The 15,742-nt window shown below is 36.5% G+C and overlaps 1 protein-coding gene and 1 pseudogene across 3 annotated transcripts in view; one reads left to right on the forward strand and one right to left on the reverse strand.

Annotated features, from left to right (window-relative positions):
• Positions 1-15,742, reverse strand: part of Shld2 (shieldin complex subunit 2) — an 85,423-nt gene that overhangs the window by 42,042 nt on the left and 27,639 nt on the right. The window lies entirely within an intron of this gene.
• On the forward strand, positions 4,116-4,535 carry LOC116085175 (annotated as a pseudogene).

Consider the following 15,742-nt stretch of genomic DNA (forward strand, 5'->3'; position numbering starts at 1 on the left):
TCTGTTGACTGACTCTTCTGTCATGCAGAAGTTGTTTAATTTCACATAACACCATTTGTTAATCCTTAAGGCTATTCCCTGTACTGTTGCTGGGGGTCCTAGTCAGTGTCCCTCAGGAAGAGTTGGACAAGTTGATTTTGTTCATGTTTCTTCTAGCTGTCTTCGACACTTTATAGTTATGAAAAATCCTAAGTTAATTCTATTGTACACCACTCTTCTGGAGACACATCAGCTTGACCTTTGGTAGTTTTAATTGCCAAAATTCTCTTTCCTACTCTATTAATTCTTATCTATGTATTAGGATTTTCTAATTTTTAGGCATAAGTTAGCATTAGTTCAACTAGTATTTCATTTTATACTAGTGTAAAACAAAGTAAAATAAGCTAGATGAAGTTTCCCTTCCTATCTGAATGTTCTGACCACTGGGAAAAAAGCAAACGCTCTGCTGAGAAGGAGAGGGACAGGTTCCCAATGTGCCACGAATAGGACAAGGCTCATCTGCACTACACTAACTTTGGAGCTTTGGATGGCGTCAACACTGTAATTACAGATGTCTTACTTGAATACCAAAGATGGCTGCAGTCAGCCTACTCAAATCCACCAGCAAAGGAGAGGGAGGGACTCAGTAACCCAAGGACAGAAAGGGTCAGAGGCCCACAGGTAGGAGCCTGCATTGTTCATCATCTCCCTAACCATTCTTTTGCCCCATGGAGCAAATGATCCAGCAAAACTCAGGAAAGCAAATGGCAGAAAGTGGGATGAGAAGCAGTATCCAACTTGGAGTACGACCCCAAGAGACAGAGAATACAGTGACAGAACAGAAGTGGGGGAAAGGTGTCTGAAGCCACCCTAGCCATAGCAGAAAATTAGTGACAGAATTTGATGAAACATTTGAGTCAGTGTCCTAATAGGCAGAACTAAACACTAAAGGTGGGCTCTCTTACACCAAAAGAAGCATTTACTGAAAGTTGCTCATTTGTGTTTATATTTCTTACCTTTGTTTTGCTTTTCTATTTTATAAATATGTATATTTAATATTTAAAAATATTTTCCTTATTATGTATACTTTTATATCTTCAGTATTTTTGACAGAGTTGTATCTTGTACAAAAAGGCTCTTTTTTCTGTTCTTGTTTTCTACAATTTAATACCTACTAATTTCTCTAGTGCCTTTCATTCTTCTAACCTATTTAGCCTGCTTCTCATTCTTACTCTCTCAGTTCTTACATCTTCACTTCACCACTTAAATATTATAGTTTGGAGCAGGGGGCAGGGGGATACCCAAAAACTATAAACTGTATTTTCTCCATCCAGAATTTTAGATCTGCCTCCAAGCATAAGCAAGGTTCACAGTAGCTTCTCCTGCAGCCAACACTGTGACTTCTGTGAAATGTTATTACTATAGTTGACTTCCCCTAAACATAAATCCAAGTGAAGACAACTCACCAGCAAGGCATACATAAAATAAAAGAAGCAAAATTAGGAGAGAAAACTATAAATTATACAACACATGCACTCTGGCAGATACATTAAATACAGCAAAAAAACTTTTTAAAAGAGGGGGTGGGGGAGAGAGAAAGAAAGACAACAGTCTACTATGGCACCAACACAGACTAACAAGTTCTAAATTCTGGAAATATAAGTGAGGATAGTTGAAATGTAAGAAAAAGATTTTAGACTCCTACTTTTATAGGAAGCCAATCACCAAATCAGGACTCATATAAACAGATAAAAATGTAATTCAAGATCTGGACAAGAACATATAACAACTGAAGACATAATCTAGAAAGTTGCTAAAGTGAATAAAAGATTCACTAACTTGGAAGAAAATTTTAAAGCATGGAGGAAACATTAAGCAAGGATACTGAGATGCTGACAAAGAACCCAACAGAATTGAAGTGATGAAAGAATCAACCAATCAGATAAAAAGCATAGCAGATGGTATTGTCAACACATGAGACCAAGCAGAAAGCCGGATCTCAGAAATGGAGACAATCCACAAGACAATAACACACAGACATATGAATAGAAAAAATAAATACGGCCAAAACTTCTAAGAAATCTCTATATTAGGAAGACTAGGATTCATAGGATAGAAGGACCTGAGATACAAATCAAATGGCATATCCATATAATTACAGCAAAATGTACCACACCTAGAGAAGAAACAATCAAATATACGAAACAATTAGAACCCCAAACAGACCTGACTAGAAAAGACTCTCTGCGATACAACAGAGCTCAGATATAAAAAATATAAAACAAAGACACTGTTAAAGGTCACAAAGGACAGTACCAACTAACACATAGAGTCAATATCAGAAGACGGAGCTCTGTCATATCAACTAACACATAGACTAACAATATCAAAGATCTAGCTCTGTCAGCAGCAGCTCTAAAAGCCAGCAAAGCATGGAATACAAGCCCTAAAAGTAATTGTCAACCAAGATGGCCATAACTAGAAAAGGTTTTATGGATTATATACAGACATCCTAATACAAGTACAAGTTAAGTCAATTCATGACAATTTACCAGAACTGCCAAAGAAATTTCTTTCAACGATGTAGCTCTGGCTGTCCTGGAATTCACTATGTAGATCAGGATGGTCTTAAACTCTCAAAGACCCACCTGCCTCTGCTTCCTCAGTTATAGGATTAAAGGTGTGTGCCACCTCACATGGCTCTAGAAACTTCTTAAAGGAATACCAAACATAGAAAAAATAAGAAAGTTCCGTACACAAGAACACAAGAAAGAGTGTATTTCATGAAAACAACAAATGAACACAAATCACAGGAAACTGGCAATGAGTCAATCATGACCAACAGAGCAAACACCTAGCTACCAGGAGAAGAGGAAAGGAGCTGCCAATAAACCAGACAACAGAACAGTGAATAGAACCTTAAGTAACAGCAAACCTTCTCATTTATAACCTCCAATATAAAAAGCCTTAAGGCACCAATTAAAAGGCAGACTAGAGCAATTGGATTAGAAAACAAGCCCCAGAGATTTGTTGTCTCTAAGAAATTCACTTGACTATGAGAGTCAAGAGTCAGAAATCACACTACCAAGAAAATGGAAGCCAGGGGGCTGGAGAGATGGCTCAGCGTTTAAGAGCACTGACTGCTCTTCCAAAGGTCCTAAGTTCAAATCTCAGCAACCACATGGTGGCTCACAACCATCTATAATGAGATCTGACACCCTCTTCTGGAATGTCTGATGACAGCTACAGATAATAAATAAATAAATCTTTTAAAAAAAAAAAAAGAAAGAAAGATAGATAGAAAAAAAGAAAATGGAAGCCATAGACAAGCTAGTATAGGAAATGTCAGATCTGATGAAAGACTTCAATCCATAACTAGTCAAAAGAGATAAAGAGTGTCATGACATACTAATAAATAGAAACAATCATAAGGAGAGTATAACTATTATAAATACTTATACCTCAAATATTGGAGACCCTGATTTCATAAACACTGAAAGACCACAAAGGTCATTACACAGTAAGAATGGGATACTTTAGGACTCAGGCCACAGCTAGATCCACCTTCTAAGATAAAATCAGCAAAGCAATACCAGAGCTGAATTACACCACAGGTAACTAGATTTAACAGAGCTACAGAACGTTCCACTCAGCTGACAGGGAATACATATTCTTCTCAGTGGTGCATGGAACCACACTGTGGGCTACAAAGCAACCTTTAACAAATACAGAACAACTGAAATAGTTCCCTGCATTCTTTCAGATCATGATAAAATAAAATTAGAGGTCAACAGCAAAACAAACCTCAGAAAACACATAAATACTTGAAGACTGAATAGAACGCTTTTCAAAGAACAGTACAGGTTGGGTGTGGTGATACATGCCTTTAGTCCCAGCACCTAGAGAAGGCAGAGATCTTTGTGCCTTCCAAAACAGCCAAGGCTACATAATAAAGCCAAATAAATAAATTAAATAGTAGAAATGAGAGGAAAAAATTAAATTTCTAGAATCAACTGAAAATGAGACAACCTAACAGAACCTCTGGGATACAGACAAAAACCTTCCTCAATGAAGGAATCACCCTCTTTTTTTGTTTTTTTTATCTCCTCCTTGGTAGCTTGGGGCCTGCCACCATCATGAATGACATAGTAACAGACCAGAAAGTTCCTAACCTCCAGCTTCAGGGGAAATAGGTGGTCACTGATATCCTTCACCCTGGGAAGGCAACTGTACCAAAGACAAAAAAAAAAAAAAAAAAGGGAAGTAGGCCAAAATGTACAAAACCACACTTGATATCATCTTTTTATCTGAATTCAGACACTACTTTGGTGTGGGCAAGACAACTGACTTTGGCATGATCTATGATTCTTTAGATTGTGTAAAGAGTGAGCCTAAACACTGTCTTGCAAGACGACATGGCCTTTGTAAGAAGAGAAAGAAAACAGTGAAAGAAAGATAAGAACAGAGCAGAGATCCAGGAGACTGCAAAGGCCAGTGTTAGTACTGGCGAAAGTGGGCGGAGACAGGATACAGCAAAAGGAGTAGATCCACTGTGATGAGTTCTGCAGTGACCTGTTCTGCTGTGACGCTGGGATTTCTGAGAGGACAAATAAACTAAAAGCTTGGATGTGAAAATAATCATCTTTTACAAATCTGACAGAGGCCTGGTGGTGGTGGTATATGCCTTTAATCTTAGGCCTTTAATCCCAGCACTCAGGAGGCAGAGACAGGTGGATCTCTGAGATTGAGGCCAGCCTGATCTATAGAGTGAGTTCCAGGACAGCCAGGGCTACACAGAGAAACCCTATCTGGGAAAAACAAAAACAAAAAGAAATCAGAAGGGGAGGTGTGAAGACTGTCAGTAGGTGAAGTGCATGAGATCCCTGGCACCGGCATCAGTGCTGGACAAGTGTAGTAGCCAGCCTCTTATCCCATGCTCTGAAGGTACACTGACCCTAAGAGTTTAAGCCTTAAAAATTTTAAAAGGCCTTTATGTTCCTCCTAGTTCTCATTCTTGGATCACTCACCTGAGGGAAGCCAAAGCTGATCTTCCAGGTAGACCTACCAACAGATTCAAGTGGTAAAGAACTGAGTTCTACTAACAGCTTGTATGAACCAAGGCTGCTGGCCAACAGCTATGGGACCCAAATCACAGCCCTCCACCCCGAGTCCAGCCTTCAGATGACTACACTTTCCTAACATTTTGGCTGCAACTCAAAGGTAACCGTTATCTAGCAAAGCCCCTACTGAGTTCTTCACATAGTAATTATCAAGTAACAAATAAGTCTTCAATCCACTAAATCTTGGGGAACTTGTTATGTGTAGCAAGATACAATAAAGAGATTTTATAGTTTTTGCTTTTGCATTTTATTACAGTAGTTTCTGTGTGTGGAATAAGCAGAAGTGTGAGCTCATTGTTTCCCATACCCATATCCATATGAAGTTTTCTTTCTCCTACTGAACTGAACTGGCCAATGGGATGGGAACCACATGTGCAAGTTTCTTCTAAACTCTGTTTATGATCTATGCTTATTCTTTGGCCAAGACCACACAATCTTATTACTATGGCATAAAGAAAATACTGGTATCAGGAAAGCAAAGTTTTCCAAATGCTGTCCTTTAAATGATTTTAGTTGTTAGTCCTTTACATTTCAAAAAACTTATAGAATTAGTTTGTCTATTTCTTCAAACAAAGCCTACTGAGAGGTGTTAATGAAACTCTCACTACTTCTACAGAACACTAGAGAGCTCATTTGAATGATGCTGACTTTTCTAATCCATCACTAGCTTACCCTTTATACATTATTTTTAAAACTTACTAGCAATGTTTTATACTTTTTAGTGTTGAGGAATACTTTTAGACTTACTTATAGATATTTGGTACTTCAATGACAATTTAAATTTTAATTAGCTTACAAATTTTTCATTGCTATTATATATATGTATGTGTACATATGTGTATAGTTTTGCTATATAGAATGCTAAATTCACTTATAAAATTGACTTTTATAGGTTCTATGAGATTTCTGATGTGTATAATGATGTCATTTACAAATTAAAGAATTATAGTTTTTAAATGTTTGTTTGTATATTTCTCTCTTGAACTCTCTTTGTTTTCATTTAGTTTACTTGGTTTTTGTACGTAGCCCTGGCTGGCCTACAGCTTGACATGTAGACCATGCTGAACTTAAACTCGAAAGAGATTCGCATGTCTATGCCTCACAAGTGCTGAGATTATAGGCATGTATCAGAGCACCTGGATTTTCTTGACAGTATTTGTCTAGGGTGATAAAGATGATTCTTGATTTACAATAGGGCTATATCTTGATGAACTCTAAATTGAACAGACAGTAAGTCAAAAATACATCTAAAATGTAGGTTTGATGGCTCACATCTATAATGCCAGCAATTAAGGGCCTGAGGCAGAAGGCCTTCAACAAGTTCAAAAGCAGTCTGTGCTGCATAGTAAGTTCTAGGTCACCCTAGGAAAGATACAGTGTAAGACCCTGTTTCAAAACAAATGAAAATTTGGGCCAGTAGGATGGCTCAATAAGTACGGCATTTGTCACCAAGTGTAATAACTCGAGTTTGATCCCCAGGAACACATGGTAAAAGGAGAGAATTAGCATATGAAAGTTATCCTCTGATCTCTTCACACATATAAATAAATAAAATGAAAAATAAAATAATAAACCACCTAATACTGGAACAAATCTAGTCAACACCCTATCAACACCTTAATTTCAGACTTCTTCAGTCATCCCAGTTAATAGTATTTTGTTAATATAGCTTGGGCAAACTCATACACTTATTATTTCTTCAGGGCTTTGGAAGATAGAGAACTATAGACTAAAGGCTTTCAGATTTCTTGACATTCAAATTCAATTGTTATTAAGAAAGGAAAATTGTACAAAAGGAAATTTTTCTAAGTAGAAGAATTATTATGTGCTTGGAAAATTAATTTCAGGTTTTTTAGTACCTATGAAACAGCTAACAATCACAGCTGAAAAGTTGCCTGTCAACTGTCTAAATAGGGAAGATGAAACTTAAACAACATACTTACAAATCCTAACACTGACTTGGGTTTGTGGAACTAATTAAAATAAAAATAAAGCTGGAGTCGGGCAGTGGTGGTACACACCTTTAATCCTAGCACTCAGGAGGCAGAGACAGGCGCGGATTTCTGAGTTGGAGGCCAGCCTGGTCTATAGAGTGAATTCCAGGACACCCAGGGCTATACAGAGAAACCTTGTCTTGAAAAAGACCAAAAAAAAAAAAAAAAAAAAAAGTTGTAGGACAGATATGGCTATATAGAGAGAAACTCTATCTCAGATAGATAGATAGATAGATAGATAGATAGATAGATAGATAGATAGATAGATAGACAGACAGACAGACAGACAGACAAAAGCTGGGCAAGATGGTGCAAATAATAACAGTCATAGTTGCTTGAAAGCCTGCATGATTCCAGGAGTTCACAGCCAATCTGAGCACATAGGGTGACCTCATCTTAAAGTAATAAGTGTTCCTAGAGAAAAAAATAAAAGCTAACTTTATCAATTCACTTTACTGGCAATACAAGGAATAAAAGAACTTGTCAACATCATGTGGAAGTAAACTCAGAAGACAATTCTACAAGACAAGTGGCTTAGTTTCTTTAATAAAGAAGTGGCATGAGGAACTGTATTAAAGGGTTAAAGCATTAGGAAGGTTGAGAAGCACTGAGTTAGAAGGTAAAATAAAGTGTTTTCCACTGAGCCTGACAACCTGAGTTTGATCCTTGGAACCCACATGTTGAAACCAGAGAACAGGCTTTTATATGTTACCTTCTGATCTAACTAATCTCTCTCTCCCTCTCTCTCTCTCCTTCCCTCCCTCCTTCCCTCCGTCTCTCTCTCTCACACATAAAAAGTAATAAAATATAAATAAGTAAATAAATTTTAAAAATTTTAAGTTAGCCTATAACAAAAATATGGGAAGACTATTTCAAATAAAAGATATCTAAGAGATGAACCAAATATCATATTTGGGTTGTATGTGAATCTGTGAAAAGTGAATCTGAAAAGGCAGTTTTGAGAATCAAGGGGAAAACTGAATTCAGATAACATTAAGAAATAAAGTAGCATTACATATAAAAATGTATTCCACATACTAGTTTACTGAACAACCTAGCTTAGCAACACTGTGTACTGTGGATACAGCTGTTTATTCTCATAATTACATGGCTGACTGGGAGCTGCTACTGCCCAGCATCACTGAAGAGTACCCTATCACAGACTGCTAGCTCAGGGAAAGATTAAAATCAAGTGCAATTTCAATTGAATGCTTATCATCTTTACACCATCATAAAAGCAAATTTCTAGTTTGAATTATAATAAGTCAAAGACCTACATATGACACACACACACACATCCACAAACTTAAAACATGCTTGTAACTACTTCTGCTTTTTATAATCAATTATTTTTAGTAATTAAAAAATGAGCAATCCATCTTCCTTCCTCCTCCCTGTTCCCCTCTTTAGATTTTAGAGACTTCTCGGTGTAGCTGTTCTGGAACTTGTAGATCAAGCTGTCCTGGAACTCGGGGTCTCACTTGCTTCTGCCTCCCAAGTGCTGGGATCAAAGGCCTGCACCACTACCACCCAGCTACCCTAGTTTCCATTTCTTAACCTATTCAGTACACTCAACTCCTCCTCTAATATTCTGCTTCTGCTTAAGAACCAAACAACATGTCAATATCTTTAGATACAGAGAACACCATTTCTCTCACCTTATTCCTCTACACGGCTCTGGTACATGAACCAGCCAGCTATACAATGACACTTTACCTTACAAGCAATATTTATATTAATCATAAAGTTAGGTAACTTCTCTCATTAACTCTGCCTCTTAATGTTTTTCATGAGGTTGTAATGGAGACTGATAGTCAACTTCTGAACTTACTATGGCCAGTGAAAACTGTTTAGAGCTCTTGAGCCAAGTTAATGGACTCCTCTACCATGTACAACTTTCAGCAGACAGTAGTAGAAAAAACCATCAGCCTCATGACTGGCAATGAGGCAGCCTGCCAAGGATTCTAATGAATCAATCTTTTCACCTGTTTTCTTTTTGCTTGTTTGGGTTTGTTTTTGTTTTTGTTTTATTTTGGGTTGTGTTGTTGTTGCTGTTTTTTTTTTTTAAGACAGAGTCTTACTACAAAGCTCTGGCTGTCCTAAAACTCATAAATATACAAAACAGATAATATTTTTAATAGATCAGACCTGCTGACAATTGCATCATTGTTAGTCAAAAAAAATAAAACTTTTTTACTAATAATATGATCGTAGGTTTTAGTTTTATTTCAATATTTTGAAAAGATTACACCACCATCTTGTGGCTCATATACTTTGTAATTTTAGTGTCTTGATCAAGATGGCTATTATATACAGTGATGGGTAGCTTATATACAGAAACTTATTTCCCACAATTACAAAGGCCAGTAATTTATATAATAAAATAGATATATAAATAAAATATGTATAACTATTCCTATTAAAATAATACAGAAGCCGGGCGGTGGTGGCGCACGCCTATAATCCCAGCACTTGGGAGGCAGAGGCAGGCGGATTTCTGAGTTCGAGGCCAGCCTGGTCTACAGAGTGAGTTCCAGGACAGCCAGGGCTACACAGAGAAACCCTGTCTCGAAAAACCAAAAAAAAAAAAAAAAAATACAGAAACATGGGTACAGGGCAGAGGAGGACTCTGTGCCATCTTTACAATTTTTCAATAAACTTCAAACTATTACAAAACTAAAGCTTACTAAAAATAGAAAGAAAACCAAAAGCAAATGAAATGCCAGCGCTGTTTTAAGCACAGATGCCAGGCTTTTGGTTTTCAGGAGAGTTCAGCAAGGTGCTCTCTTCCTACCCTACTTTTCCTCGCCATTCTTCCTTTCAGAACAGGCTTCTGACGAAGTGAAGGACTGAAGCGAATGAGAGGACTTTCTCTAATCTTCTGCCTGTCCATAATCCTTACCTGTGTAGTGCCAGAGTATGGAGTAGAGGGCTTCAGCCTTCCAGAACTGAAAGCCTAGAATGTCTCTGGTCTCCTTCAGTGTCCCTACCTTTTGAGGGTGGCTATCCTACCCTCTGGAAAGGTTCAGTTGCCTCTAATAGGATCTATGATGACTAACTAGTCTTATGTCGGCTTGACACACAAACTAGTTATCTAAAAGGAGGGAACCTCAATTAAAATGATGTCTCCATAAGATCCAGCTGTAAGGCATTTTCTTAATTAGTGATTGATGAGGGAGGGCCCAGCCAATTGTGGGTGGTTCCATCACTAGGCAGGTGATCCTGGGTTCTATAAGAAAGCAAGCTGAGCAAGCCAGTAAGCACCATCCCTCTATGGCCTCTGCTATAAGCTTGAGCCTCCAAGTTCCTGCCGTGTTTGAGTTCCTATCCTAATTTCCTTTAATGATGAATATTGATATGGAAGTATAAGCCAAATAAATCCTTTTCTCTCCAACTTGCTTTTTAGTTATGGTGTTTGGTCGCAGCAATAGAAGCCCTAAGACAGATCTTTGCCAACTATGGTGTAAAAGTAGTGATGTCTAAAAACCCTAACCTTTTACATCACCCAACATATAGTTCACTTAGGGGGTCTACATGTCCACTATCCTGTTTTGAAATTTATTGATTTATTTATATTTAAGACATAATCTCTAACCCAGGCTGACCTCCAACTCCTTAGATAGCCAAGGATGATGAACTTCTGATCCTCCTACCTTCATGCAACAGGTTGGGTCCTGGGACTGTAGCCATGTAACACAGTACTTGGTAATGAGGTACTAGAGATCAAACCCAAAGCTTTGAGTGTGTCAGGCAAGCATTCTATCAACTTGGCTACATTCCCTGTGATGGGATTTTATTCTTATTTAGCATCTAATAATTTTCAGGGAAAGAATAGCAATATTACTGTAGCTTATAATTCTAATCTCAGGAGACTGAAAAAGAAGTGCCACCCTGGACTACAGATTAAGTTCCAGAGTTCCAAGTCAGCTTGGGCTATACAGTGGACATTATAACTTTGTCCATCTAAAAAGGCAGCAGAATGCTTCCTCAGAGAGTATCCTTTAGAGAGAACTCCATCTAAAGTGTAACTAGACTCCAGGTGCCCCTCCCCTCGTATCACATGACTTCCTTCTTCTTCTACAGCCCTCCTCTTCATCTGAGACTCTGGTCTTTACCTGTTTCTTCCACCACAGGTTAGGTCCCATGGGACAGGAATTTTATTTTTCTCATCAGTCACTATATCCTCAGATTTGGCAAAATGGTTTTAAGCAAATATTATTACTTACAGATTGCTTTGATTTGTTTTAGAGGCAATTATATAAAAGAAGAAATTTTTTTATGGGAGACCAGGAGTTTAGAAAACTAAAAACAAAAGAAAATTTGTACAATGTTTGTCACTTTCTCTAAGCAGCATATTATCACGTCTACTTTCACTACTTCTTCATGTCTTGCTCTCATCTCCCATTCTGAGCAGAAACTGTACATATTCTTCATAATGATAAAATTAGTAACTGCTCTCAGTGAAAATGAAGGATATTACTCATAATTAGCATTCATCATTTTTAAAATGATCCTAGTGGTTTCTAGGAACAAAACAAAATGCTGTTAACAATCATGTGGCAGAAATTGATATTTTTGATATTTAGCTTTAATAAAGAGTACTGCAGAAGAAACTAAGAAACTAAATAAAATTAAGAATTGCAATTTTAAGAAAAAGATACAATAATACCTTAAGATTTGAAAGATATAATCTTAAAATATTTCTCTCTAATTAATAAGAAGCCAAAATACAAGTTAATTATACTTTTAAAAGAAACATAACAACTTAGGCACAGAGACTTAAACCTGTAATTCCAGCAAGCAGAAGCTATGGCAGAAGATCAGTTCAAGGCCACTTTAAGTGATTTACTAAGTCAGAGGCCTAGGTTAGCTACATAGAGAGTTCAGGACTAGCCTAAGCTACATACAGCAAGACCATGTCTTTAAAACATGTCTAAAAAACAAAATGAAAAACAGATAATGTAAACAATTGATATAAAGTTTCTTGGGTTGAGTGAAAAAGTGATATGAGGTTGAAAATTACCCTGACTGTTACTTGACTCATTAAACTACACAGCTTTGAAGATAAAAAAGGTGGAATGTAGTACCCAAGTCTTTCTCAGAGTCATAAAGACATAAAACCCAACTGGGGAACTAAACCTGACCTCTGGAAACCATATCTAACAAAACTTCCCTGCAAGATATAAAATAATAAAACACCTGAGTCTGAAGGAGAAAGGAAAAAAAGAGGAAACAGTATTTTCATGTTGTCAAAACTCTTGTTAAGAAAATGCCACCAAGAGCAGAAACCTTGGGCTTCTTGGGTTTTAGTCCCTTGACCCCTCCAGTCTGTAAAGTGGGTATAATAATAGCATCCCTTTTGTGAAATGTTTACAAAGCATGAATAAGATAACGGGGGCTAGACCAATGCCTCTTGCACTTCCAGCACATGGTGACCCACGACAGTCAGTGACTCCAGTTCCAAGGGATCCACTACCCACTTCTGGCCCCTACAGGTATTGAACATATATGGTATACTTCCTACCTGCAGACAAAACACTCATGCACATAAAATAAAAACAAATATTTTAAAGAAAATCTAGGGATCATTTTTAAAAGCTAATGTACCTATACACTTACTACAATGTTGAATATAAATATCATTAATAAAGTTAGTAACTTATTGTGTTTTTAAACAACTACCATTGTTTCCATATCAAAATGTTCAATCATCGTAGTAACATTTATCTAGTATATTCAAAGATTCAAAGCCCTGTTCATGTATCCCTCCCTTTTAAAAAGCATCACGCTAGGAGGTGGTGGAGCATGTCTTTAATCCTAGCACTCAGGAGGCAGAGGCAAGCAGATCTCTGAGTTAGGGACAGTCTGGTCTACAGAGTAAGCTCCAGGACAGCCAGAGCTACACAGAGAAACCCTGCCTTGAAAAAGGAAAGAATGATGGATTTAAAATTTTTATGAAGTATCAAATGCAAGGCATGGTGGCACATGCCTTGTAACACCAACACTTACGAGGCAGGGGGATTAGAAATGCAAGGGTATCCTTGGCTATATGCCAAATTTGAGGCCAGGCTGGGCTACATGACACGCTGCCCCAAAAAAAGCAAAGAACAAAAAATAGTTAACAACAAAAGAGAAGAGTGACTGTCTAAGTTTCATATCTAAGATTAAAAAAAAAAAACTTACTAAAAGTTATTTATAAAGACACCTACCATACTTCAGAATGGTGTGTCTAAAGAACACTCATGTTTTATACTTTCAGTTGCCATAATCAATCATTCACTCTCACTGAAGTTAGTTATTGAAAGGGAAAACTTTGTACCAACTATACATTAACTCAGTAATGCTGAAGCAAGCAAGCACTGTTCCATTCTAAACTCTCCAACTTATATAGAGATTGTATTCTCCAAGGAGACTTACAGTTCACTACAAAACTTGAGAAATATTTTTTGAAATAATGAAATAAAGCTAAAGCTGTGACAATAAACAAAGACCAAATAAGTCTATAAAGTACCTACTAAGAACCACTGGAAATTAAAGGAATAAACATAACCATTTAGATAACTTTCAACCATATGTTTTGTGTTCTCCACAGACAGAAGAAAAAAAGATCACAAATTGTATCATAATTGTCTTATTTATCTTTGGGTTGTTTTAAACACAATGTTCTACATAGTACTTGTCCTCTATGTGGAGCTTAAAATGGTTGTATCATGAATAATGGATGAGAATTCAGAGCTACTAGAACCAAGCTGTTTCTAGGAGAAATGCATGACCATTTCCATGTGAATGAACATCTTCCTAGATCTCAGTAGCAAGACCAGGGCTGGAACACTTTCAGAGTATATCTAGTCCCCTCAGGAATCAAGTTTTAACATCAGATCACTTGCTATATCTAAGTATGCATAAATCATTCTGTTGAGATTTCATAAAAAAAAAACTTAACCTCCAAATTTTCCCTGATTTCTTTTCCTTTATCAATATGCTGAATTAAAAATAGCAATGACTAATATTTTACTTGAGTCAATTCCTTATCTACATTTATGCACAATTCCAATTAGTAGAGAAGATTACCACTTGCAAACTATACTACAGCCAAAAGTGATGCCTCTGCCCTATAAAAGCTGGCAAGAAGACTTGGTATGTAAAGGGGCTTGCTGGTAAGTCTGGTGATCTGCATTCAATCCCCAAAACTCACATGGTAGAGAGAATCAGTTCTCAAAGTTGTCCTGATTCCCACACATGAACTTTCTCACACACACAATAAAAAAAAAAGTTTTTAAAAACACTTTTTTAAAACTTTTATTGCATTATGATGAGCAAAGTTACATGATTTCAATTTATCTGAATTTGTTAACATTTAAAACCATATTTTAAGTAAATACAATTAAATCACATTCTTGTTTCCCTTTTGTATCCCAACTCCTCTCATAGACTCCCCCTTCAATACCTACAATATCTTTTTTTGTCATATTCCTTAAAATTTATAAAATATTATAACAATGAAAGTAAGTATTTATAAAAGTTGTTTGATATAAACAACAATCAATGTAACATTCTCATATAGATGCTCATCTACAACAAAGGTGAAAATACATTTTTCTTAATATGTTTTAAATAACTCCAAACATATTAACTGTATATTTCAAAATAATACATCACTACTAGTATTTTCTTAAATGAACATAAACATATAAAGTCTTTTTGTTTGTTTGTTTTGTATTTAGTAGAGTTTAAAATCTTGGCTCTTACTGTGGTACAAGCCCAAGAACAATTTTTAGACATTGGATTTCATTGTAATAAGGCTGTACTTCAATGACCCTCACATCACCAAAGGATTTTACCTCCATTGTAACAAAGCTGAGGATTGACAGTTCTGCTGTGCCAAGGAATGAATTGTAGGCACGATTTTTGGATACAGACTTCCTGCTATGGTCAAAGCTATTTGACTTGAGTGAGTAACTTTATTCTCAGTCCACAGAGAACAGGTTACATTCATTTAAGAAATAGTGTGTGCATTAAGATGGTCTATCCATAAAGTCATTCACCAACTGTTTCAATGAACAACAGTTCTGCTTGGAGGATGGCACAGACAATTAGGTAAGGGTAAGAATTTGGTTCATTAGCTGTGATAATTTGGAAAAGCATTCATCTCAGAGAAAGAGTAACTTATAAAGTCCTCTTCTTCAAGCTTGATACAAGAGTTACAAACGTCAAGCAAAGCATTCAGTCTCACTATTTGTTGTTCTCTTACAAGCCACCTCCCTAGTTAACTGTCTATGTTTCTTTTGGGTATATAAATACTTTTGAAATATATAAGCTGTTCTGAAAACCATAGTATAGTGTAAAAACATGGAATAAATAATACGACTAATAGAGAGGCTGAGATAGGAGAAGCAAGATTTCAAGACCCTTATGTTGTACATAGCCAGACACTGTCAAAAACAAACAAGCTGACAGTGTATATAGATTGTACAATATTGGACCTATTTCTCCAATTACCAAATTAGAGAGACCATTGGATGACAATCAACAAATTTCTAATTCCTCATATTTTTGGATTACAATCAATTAGGATATGTTCGTAATATTAATTTTCATATTAAGATATTAAGAAAAAGTAATTGTCACTTCCTGTTGTTTTTGTTGTAA

The sequence above is a fragment of the Mastomys coucha genome, unplaced genomic scaffold (genome assembly GCF_008632895.1).
Source record: "Mastomys coucha isolate ucsf_1 unplaced genomic scaffold, UCSF_Mcou_1 pScaffold9, whole genome shotgun sequence".
In the NCBI taxonomy this organism is placed as follows: domain Eukaryota; kingdom Metazoa; phylum Chordata; class Mammalia; order Rodentia; family Muridae; genus Mastomys; species Mastomys coucha.